Source organism: Physeter macrocephalus, chromosome 9 (genome assembly GCF_002837175.3).
Source record: "Physeter macrocephalus isolate SW-GA chromosome 9, ASM283717v5, whole genome shotgun sequence".
Lineage (NCBI taxonomy): Eukaryota > Metazoa > Chordata > Mammalia > Artiodactyla > Physeteridae > Physeter > Physeter macrocephalus.
In genome coordinates, this window is record NC_041222.1 from 101,471,431 (window position 1) to 101,482,255 (window position 10,825).

The following is a 10,825-nucleotide window of genomic DNA, read 5'->3' on the forward strand; positions in this document are numbered from 1 at the left end:
AGACCCTTTAAAATGGGAAAACGACTTTATAATTAACATCCCGAGATGGTATTTGCCTAAATAAGCCCTGTGTCAAACCCTAATATTTCAAATTAAACCAGCCAGAAATCTATTAACGATGAGAAAATTAAAATGTGTGCAGGTACCCTGAGTACCCACACATAAGCTGGAATTCTAGTATGGATATTCTGAAGCATTTTGAAATAGTCACATTAGAAAGTTTCTAATTTTTCTACGTGCCGTTTACTTCACTTTTTTTATAATTATGTATCTCAACCATTGACATCTATGGTTCCATATGAATTTTTAGGAAACCTTGTACCTTAGTATATATGTGCCATCCTTCTCTTTCTTTCCCAACTATTAGAACTGGAGTTCAACTACAGTGAGGACCTAGAACTTTATTATTTAAAAGAGAGTCCAGAAAGTTACTGTAGAAGCAAGAAAGCCAAGGGTCTTTAAAACTTCTCCATACTTTCTGGATGTTTCTGCATAACAGTGACTCACCCGGAGAGCCCATCCCACTCCCAGTTGCTGTATTTAAGGGACTGTTATGACTGCTTATCTTATCCTACAGTCAACTCCTATTCTACGGCTATATTCTAACGATTTTTATTTTAATTTTGATTTATAAATGCTTTAAATCTGTATACCCCTAAAATATAGAAACATACACTGGGTTTATAAATTCCCAGGATCTTGCGGGAGATACTGGAAATTTTAGGGAAAAATGTGAGAAAATAAGCCAACATGTTTTATAGAAGAGAGCAAGATGTTAACTACTTCAGCACTCTGTGCGACTTAAGTGGTTATAATTTTAAGAGAATAATACGTGTATCCTCCATACTATACATTCCTTTTTCTGAATGTCTTTCATCCCATTTAAAAAGTATACTTTTCTATTCTTAACATGATATACCTCAACTGCTAGTCACTTTGGAAGACTGAATGTTATACTGGCAGCTAAATTTTTCTTTCATCTGTAAAGTACACATTCCATGAAATGGACTGGAGGAAATATGGGACTTGCCAATATTAAACATAGAAAATACTCTCAATATTCAAAGTAGGATGCTGGCAATACTGACATCCACAGGTGTCCCCTGACAGCCACTTAGAGCCCTCTCAGAATGAAACTCAGAAGGAATATAAGCCACAGTTCTTAGACCAATCAATCATTAACAATCTTTGAGGTCATGTGTCCGACTCTAAAATAGATTTCACAGACCTTGAACTATAGACAATAGCAAAAGCTCTCAAAATTTACGGGGTATACCATCTGTATTTCTCAGCTAGTTGATGATGACCTAGTAAAGAAAAGCAGACCACTCCTAGGACACAGCACTAACTTTTATATAGTCCGTATTCATTCATGCTGACAAGGTGAAGACTGCAAAGTAATGAACTTGATTGAAACACATTAAGAGAATAAGTATGGTTTCCACCTCAAGGCACTTTAATTTTAACAGTCTATCCAAGGCAAATATCAGCAATGGAAATATAGTCTATGCACTTATAATTATCTTAGTTCACTGAGGGGGTTAGTTGGAAATTGTCTTAGTGACTCAGAGAATAGTTTTTGCACCTTTATAATTGCAAGCTTGTCTTTTGAATTATACTTACCTTTTAAGCACAATTATGATAACGACAATTTGCTTGTTCATTTGGGTATTCAGTTTTTGAACTCGATTATTTTATTGCCTAGCCTTGGCTTTTGGACTGAGTTACACGCTATTATAGCAGTATTGGAAATTTTAGCACCATCAGCTCTGGCAGACTATGAAAACTTGCTGGTGTCATATGCGTTTCAGAGAAGAATTTAGTGGCAAAAACTGCACAATTTATTAAAGTGACAAATTTCAATATTTCTTAAAACTGTATGCAGAATTGTCTAACTTGCTCAAGCAACGTTAAAGGACTTTCTGGTGCAGTTTTTCCAAAATTTTTGACAAGGCCACTTTCCCTAGCTGAACCTATCTGAACAGTGGGCAGTGGAAAAGTATGACCATGAAGATTAGAATTCTATAAAAGACTGAAATTTTGAATATAATGGCAACCAAGTATTGTTCTGCACAATGCCTTCGTAATTCCTTACTGTATCCTCTGCTTGGGACCATTCATAGCAGTGCAGAAACAATCATGTCCACCCCAGTGAGCATTGAATATCAACCTTTAGCTAAGCAAACAGTCACCATCTCTCGTTTCCAAGACATATTTTAGACCTTAAAAAATGAGGTCAACTCATTTTTGACATTTTAAAGGGATGCTAAAAATGATAAGATAATTACATAATTAATAAGAAGAATTACACTTTGTGGCTGTAAGACAATGAGGTGTTTTCAATTAAATATTTTAGAAAATACAGTGTATATGAACACACACGTTCCCTCTTGATTGAATACAAACAAAACACCCATAATACCTGAGCTGTCTTCCTCAGCAGATGCATTGATTTTTATTTTCTGGTTCATGTACTACAAAGAGTGATAAAATATAACAATCCCATTTTATTCTCATTGCTATATAAATTCTTTGTGAGTAAATACGTAGCACACCATAGGAATTGTGTTAAGGTAATTAACTTTAAATTTAAACTTTTATCCCAGCCCCCGTTCCTCTGTAAGAATATACTGAACTTCCATAGGGAGACAGCTGTTGTTCTAATTACTTAAAAAGTAAAGTGATGCATATTCTTCCATAACCAGGATGCTTAGAGCCCACGCGTAAAATAGAGCCCCCTAGGATTTGAAAATAACTAGGGCAGGGAAAATATTCTGGAGAAGCTTCTACCAGAAACCAGCCCAAAAGACAGAGAGTCCTGAGCCAGTTGCTAGGATCTTCTTACTCATTTTTTCTTCTACCTTTTTTATGTTGCCTTCATCTCTTTCCTTTTCCCTCTCTTACACATACACACACACACACACGCACACACACATACACACACATGCACACACACTTCTCATTATATATTGTTCATGGGGTAAATTTCTTCAAATTGGAAATGCAAAGGAAGTCAACTTTTCTGGGCAAATGTCCATAATCCTGTGATGTGTTTTGCAATATCAGTGATTCCTGGTGGGAAATATGAGCTGTGCAGTCATTTGATTTGGCCATCCCTTATTTATGAAACCATAATACTTTGTTGCAACAGCACATGAACAAAGTTATGTGGATCAAATTTTTCTCCAACTATTAATTATAGAATTCTAAAACACTGCTCAGACTGTCTTTGAAGAATGACTAAATATTTGTCAAACAGTGCTTCCAAAAGACAATCAGTAATAATTAGTATTATTGGATGATTTCACAGTGTCTTAACAGGCAGTTTTCTCAGTATTTTTTATGGTTCACACATAAACAAGAGAATTTTAAAGGTGGTGGAGTAGTATTTTAAAAAATAGTGATTCTGATTCCTACCTGTACATCAGGATCCCTTACACACATTTTTTTTTTTTTTTTTTTTTTGCGGTACGCGGGCCTCTCACCGTTGTGGCCTCTCCCGCTGCGTAGCACAGGCTCCGGACGCGCAGGCTCAGCGGCCACGGCTCACGGGCCCAGCCGCTCCGCGGCACATGGGATCCTCCCGGACCGGGGCACGAACCCGCGTCCCCTGCATCGGCAGGCGGACTCTCAACCACTGCGCCACCAGGGAAGCCCCCTTACACACATTTTTAAACATGTATACATACTGGTGTTCAGCATAAGAGATTTTAATTCAATCAGTTATTCAACAACTATTCCTTAAGCACCTTCTAGGTACCTGGCACTTTTCTGGGTGAAAAGTGAATAAGGTATGTTCAGAGTAAGCATGACATTCTGGATTATTGATAAAGTTCCACAAGTGAGAACAATTGACATAAACATACACAGACCTATTCTTCTAATAATACTTGATTTAACACTGAAAGCTTTTTAATCTTTTCTTTCTTCAAATTCATTTTAACTATTTCTCTTTTATGTCCTTAAAATTAAAAATAAACCTTTGAGCTGTTTCAGTTCAGCTTCCCTTCTAATGTCAGAATCTTCACCATCCCTGGTACATTCCTGATACAGAATTATCCACATTCTCCTCAAACTCTCAGAGCAACAGGTAGCTCATTATTCTGAAGCCAACCTCTTCTGCTGTGACACAGCTTTAAGTGATTTTAAAAAAAAGTTTATCTTCATCAAGAAATGACTTTTACTTATTAAATTCCAACTAAGTCTCCTCCATTCCCTTAAGGACAGCTCATTGTGTGTTTTTTCATATCTGCTGCCCGGGTGCAGGCTCCATCAATACACTTTTTCAATCCCAGATCATTGGCTTTATTCTCATTTAAGCCACTCATCAATACACATTGTGTTAAACAGTGATGAGATGTTTTCAGGTTCATAAAATAATGAAATATAAAATTGTCTATGTCGATAAGTAGAAATTAATAAAAATGTTTATGTAAATCATTTGCAGTAACTTTATTTTTTTCTTTTTTAAATTTTATTTTATTATTTTTTATATAGCAGGTTCTTATTAGCTATCTATTTTATACATGTTAGTGTATATATGTCAATCTCAATCTCCCAGTTCATCTCACCACCACTCTCCCTCCCCCGATTTCCCCCCCCCATGGTGTCCATACTTTTGCTCTCTACATCTGTGTCCCTACTTCTACCTTGCAAATCGGTTCATCTGTACCATTTTTCTAGATTCCACATATATGTGTTAATATACAATATTTGTTTTTCTCTTTCTGACCTACTTCACTCTGTATTACTCAGCCATAAAAAGGAACGAAATTGGGTCATTTGTAGAGATGTGGATGGACCTAGAGACTGTCATTCAGTAACTTTAAATGTCTTCCTATAATGACACAATAATTTCAAATTAAGTCTTTAACAATCTATTTCATGATATGAATATATTATTTTTTAAAAACCTACAAAGTAATATGAATTAAAGAACTATCAGCCACACATGATATTTTTAGAGTAAAGCTATAATAAAAATATAGTGATTTAAGTTGTTTTATTTTAATAGATGGTTTTTCTCTGCGGTGGTTTTAGCCAAGGTGCCTTCCGGCAACCCCTCTACAGACTCATTATCCAATCTGGCTTGTAATGTAAACAAAGAGGAAGAAGCTGTGGGTCAAAGGCCAGGAAAGGATTCGGGCATGAGACTGTATTGAACGTGCCTGAATAATTTTGCATGCCTTCACTTCCATCTCTATGAATTATGCAATGGCTTTTCCTTCAGTTTGTATTTTAATGTATGATAGATGATGATATTGGGGAAAAATAGAGAGAAGTAGCCTGCCCTTCTGTGAATATTATATAACCTGCTGTGGAAAACAAAATGAAAAGAAAATGTGCCATATATTTTCAATGTACTATGGTAATGTCGTATACAGGGATTTATTATTAGTGAGTCAAGATGTTTAAAAGACTACCAAAAAAAGTATTGCTATTCTATGGTGTTAATTATTTTTCTGTAGATTTAAAACACGTCTTCCTGAGTTTGATGTCTGTCTGTCTTCCTGTCCAGATGATGTCATATTTTTCAGGAAACTATGCTGAAAATATATTTAAAATTGTATGCATGGTTTTATCAACTTGTTTCTCTCTGTATTACCTTTAGTTCAATTCTGCAAGTGACAAATTCTCAAGCCAGAGTCATTAACTCATGTATAGTATACGGTATTTATCATGTAACTGCAGATTATTTGATCAAAAACAATAAAAATTAACACTTTTAAGAGTATGGATAATTCTTTTGTCCCATTTTATCAAATTTTATCAGGGGGTCATGTTGTTTTCCTGACAAAGGTCATACATTTATGTTCTGATGGAAAGGGTTATACTGAGATTACAAACCCAGTGATATATCATTCAGAGAAGCCTTAACATACACATTCCATTATAGGAAAAGTACAGTAAGGTGAATGGAACTTTTCAACTCAGAATAGAATGAGAGAAGATGTTACTATGTAGAAAAATGATTTGACATTCTTTATAATTTTTGTTTGCTTGGAAGTCTTTTCCTTAAAATCTATTTATTGAATAAACCACTTTTATTTAACTTGCCCATAGAGACCACTTCAAAATGGAATGTTGGTCTTTTTGTTTTGTTTTTTAGAATTTAGGTATGCTTTTTTTTTGTTACTTTACACAATTAGGCTGGAGTTTAGTGATGGTACAATAGTTGATAAAGAAATAAGAGAAAAATTAATGTATAGGAAATTTAAGAAAATATTGCAGTATGGTCTATGATAACTTCCTTCTCATTTTTGGAGTACCTATAATTTATATGTCTTTATGTATTTATTGGCTGCACAAGGTTCAGGAAAATTGATTGGAAATTCCTTGCTAAATTGGCACTGTGTTTTCCTTGATGAGCTGGACTTCACTAGCTTCTTAATTTGCACTTGAATGGTTCATCCCATAATGTCAGTGGAAACTCTAGACTGAAATGCTGCCCTAGACTCAAGCAAGGTCATCTACAAGTACAAGTGCTAGAGGTATCGACAGGTGAAAGATACTTAACCAAAATGTATGTGAATAAGCATAATGTGCATAACTTATTGGTAAACTATAACTTAAAAAAAATCAAAGTTTATTTTCATGGTTTAAAATATTTTCATTATTCTCACCATTTCAATACCACTAAATTAGTTGTTTTTCTCTAGGTATTTTATCCCAATTTACTCTTGCTGTCTGTTGCTTTCTTCCTTGATAAACTTATATTCTACGTATATATTCCTTGTTTATAAGTTTGTACAATTTACATTGTTAATTACCCATTCGTGGAAAACTTAAATTGGAATTTGACCATAGTTACTGCACTATGGTATACTATAAATATGTAGCTATTTTGCTTTTCTCTTTCCCTATATAATATATATTTGACCCCATGTGTTGTCTTATCAAGTTATCTCAGTAGGTGGTCTTTACCCAACAGTGTGTTGCTCCAAAAAGCCCACTCAGGACACTGGAAATGAGGCTGGGCTCACTCATCATCACTGCTGTGACATGAGGCAAGAGGGTCTGAAGACTTGTTCTCCAAACAATGAATCCTAGTTAGAAATCAAATGACAACATCTTCTTGTGTAACCTAATGGCTCCTGGTCTTCCAAGTGGGTCCCTGTGTTTAAGTCATCCATAAAAAATCATTTTTTCAATCTTTTGAGACGATGTTAGATTCAATTTTCTTCGGAATAAATACATACATACATAAATACATAAATAAATAAAAAGACTTCGAAATAACTAGTTACAGAAATAATTGTATTTCTAGACTTACAGGGTCTTTTTTGAAACAGTTACATTTCTTCCAAAAAGTAATTTCATACAGATTGACCTAGCTTGAAATACTTGTTCTATGCAAGATCATTCAAAGTGTAGCCTTGTATTTCCTAAGTGACTAACCAAAAAAACATGGAATGAAATATAAATAGGAAACAAAGTGGATTTTTTCAAATTTCCAAATTATTTGAAACAGAGTAGAAAATCCAAAAGCATAGATTTATTTTTTTTTAGTTACCAGAAAGTTGCTGATAGAAGGTTGATAATGGATTATTAAACCCATTGAAAGAAATATAGTTTTAATCTGTTAAACTGTATTTAATAAACACCAGAATGGGCACCAGAAGTCTACCTGGGGATAATATTTTCTCTGGGCGCTTCCTGTGTTCCCATCATTACCATCAACAAATCTTTCTGAGTCCCTCCTGCAAGGGGCGGCAAACAGGAAAGCTTCCTACACCTTCAGAAGCAAAGCAAAGAAGAAAAGAACATCTGCAGGAACCATGTGTCATGGACAAGAGGCTTATTTTATGCACACTTTATGTGAGTACCATTTCTGAGCAATCATTAATCTCTATACAAGACTCAACCTTTTCTAAAATTATGGAATTTAAATTGATGTGTTGCATATAGCAAGTTAAAATATTTTTGCAATTCAGGTTATTGATTCAGTTTTTATCCATGTTAAATGAAAAAGAGGAAGAATGAGAAATAAATGGAAATAATATATTCTCTGTAATTTACTTTGAATCTGAAAAGTCAGAACTCATTTACTGATGCTGAATTGGTTATGTTAGAAATATCTTTTTTCATATTTTCTGTGAAATTTAACTACTGAAAATATTGGGATAGGGATAAATGAAAAAAGTTGTTTTATTTATATAAAGAAATGCACCTAGGGAAAATATGTTCATATGACTTATTTACCTAACAGACAATATAAATTAGTTTCTAAAAGGAAACTTTAAAAAGTAATAGTAATGTGATAGTATTTAATATTATTATCATATTTTTATTAACTGCTACATTGGTGTTATTTATGCTAAACATGCATATCTTTTAGTATGTGTTATATATTGTATTATTAAGCGACAAAATATGGCGATCTCACATGCCATTATCGGCATGTTTAACTCTCTAATTGATCAACATGTTTGATTCTTATGACTCAGAAAAGTAATTACAGAATATAAAGGTAATATGCAATTGTCTTTTTCATATCATTATTCTGTCTTCTGCATTATTTCCTAAGTGAGATGGGCCAAACCCCTTTGGCATCTTCAGTAAGCCTTACAACTACTAACTCAGTACCTACTGAAATATCTTCATTAAATAAGAAAATAAATCACAACATGGTATGTGCTATATACCCTTAGTTTCAAACAAGTTCCCAGAATTGTCTAAAGAACAATTACTCATACCCAGAATTGAAGGGATTTTGAAAATTACCTGTAAGTTAAGACTTTAGATCACATTCGTAAACTATCTATCATTTATTATTATATTTATTATATTATATATAATGTTATATATAATATTATATTTGTTATATATTATATTTTCAAAGGTTTCACATTCTTTTCTCTTCTAAATGTAAGCTGCACTGGGCCTAAACCACAAGATGGCTCCCTCCCATTGGTTTGGGAATTTTAAATGTCATTTCACTGATGATTTAGGGCAATATTTCTGGAATACAAGAGTGTATTAAAGTGAAAACAAATTATACACGTCAGTATAATCCTACTCTTTAACAGCTTTATTAAACAGAGTTTTGAGGGATGACCTACCCAAAACCCTCATTTTTCTAGTGATGAAATGGAGCCTAAAGATACAGGCAATTTTACCCCATGCTTCGGACTGCAGGTCTGCCCTCTCAGGTGGGCCCTGTTCTTGATCTTGATTGAGGTAAGAGGGCCCTGGTTTGCTGGGATCAGAAGTTCTAAGAAAAATATTAACATCTTTCTAGAGTGACAATTTCACTATAAAGTTTGAGAAAACTATATCATGAAAGAAATATAAAGTTAAAATAAGTAACAAATAAGAAAGAGAAACAGAAGAGAAATTTCAGTGTTATAGAGGGAAAGCTGCCATGGTGCCCATTTTGGTTTCTAATTCCATTCCAATTTCATCAGGGATTCTTGCTGGGAGCCATGCAGTTGCTCCTGAGCTAATTTAAGAAGTGTACATACAGAGTGGGCACTGCTGAGGATATATACTAATTCTGAAAGCGAGAAAACATACGCAGGGCTGTCATCATCATCTACATCCCAGCAGTCATGTTCCATTTCTCTGTGCTTCATTTCATGTCAGCTTACTCTTCCACAACCGACTGGATCCCAAAAGGTTGGAAATGCTACATGTAGAGACAGAAAAGGAAAGGAGAGAAGACAAAGATTCTTACTCTGTCTCTCCATCATCCCAGCATACGAAGAACCTCCATCTTAAAACACTGACATGACCGGTTTAATTTCTCTGACTGGGTGAACTGGCCACTCATACTGTAGAAGATGTAACCCCACAAATATTTAAGAGGTATGATCTATGGAAAATTAAAATATGTCTTGAGATGACCAAGTTTTAGTCCAACCATCAGTCATGTTATTTGCCTGTTTCAATGTATGATTTAAAATCTGTACTTTCGGGCTTCCCTGGTGGCGCAGTGGTTGAGAGTCCGCCTGCCGATGCAGGGGACACGGGTTCGTGCCACGGTCCGGGAAGATCCCACATGCCGCGGAGCGGCTGGGCCCGTGAGCCATGGCCGCTGAGCCTGCACGTCCGGAGCCTGTGCTCCGCGACCGGAGAGGCCACAGCAGTGAGAGGCCCGCGTACAGCAAAAAAAAAAAAAAGAAATCTATACTTTCAAAATAGCAATAGTGTCCTAAATTGTTCCTTAAACCACAAAAACAAAACTTTGTTAATTCAGATGTTTCCTTTTACTATTTATTTCTGGCTTTCAATACGTGGATAAATTTCATTTCTAATTTCAATTTCTATTTAATAATTAAAAGAACTATTTTAATTAGACATTAAAAACATTCATCTCATGCATGAATCCCTGGGTTTGACAAGCATTTAGATAAAATTTCTTTATTCATCTCTGCTCTATCTATGACATCCTAAAGAAAAATAAAATATATTGTAAATCAACCACTACTGTACATGCTAAAATTATAATTTAAGAAGCAAAATTACAGATAATCTACTCCAATTTCGGACTAATTTAAAAACATAGGAATTGACAGCAGCCTTGAAATACTCTGCTAAATCTGCTAAAATTGTAACATATAGAAGCATGCATTGGAGGAAGAAAGCAAACATGAAATTATTTGAATTGAACTAGTGTTTGAAAGTTAATTTGGGTGTCTCTGTGCTTTTTATTATTCACCCTTATGTCTTTCTTTAAGTATGTATTTATTCTTCAATAAATCTATGACATTTTTATTGCTTGTTTAATGGTCAGTGTAAGGTTGAAAGTATGAGTTTGCTCTCACTTTCTGTGCATTTATTAATAAAATTTCCTTAAGATATTGTTGCAGTTTATAAACTCTGC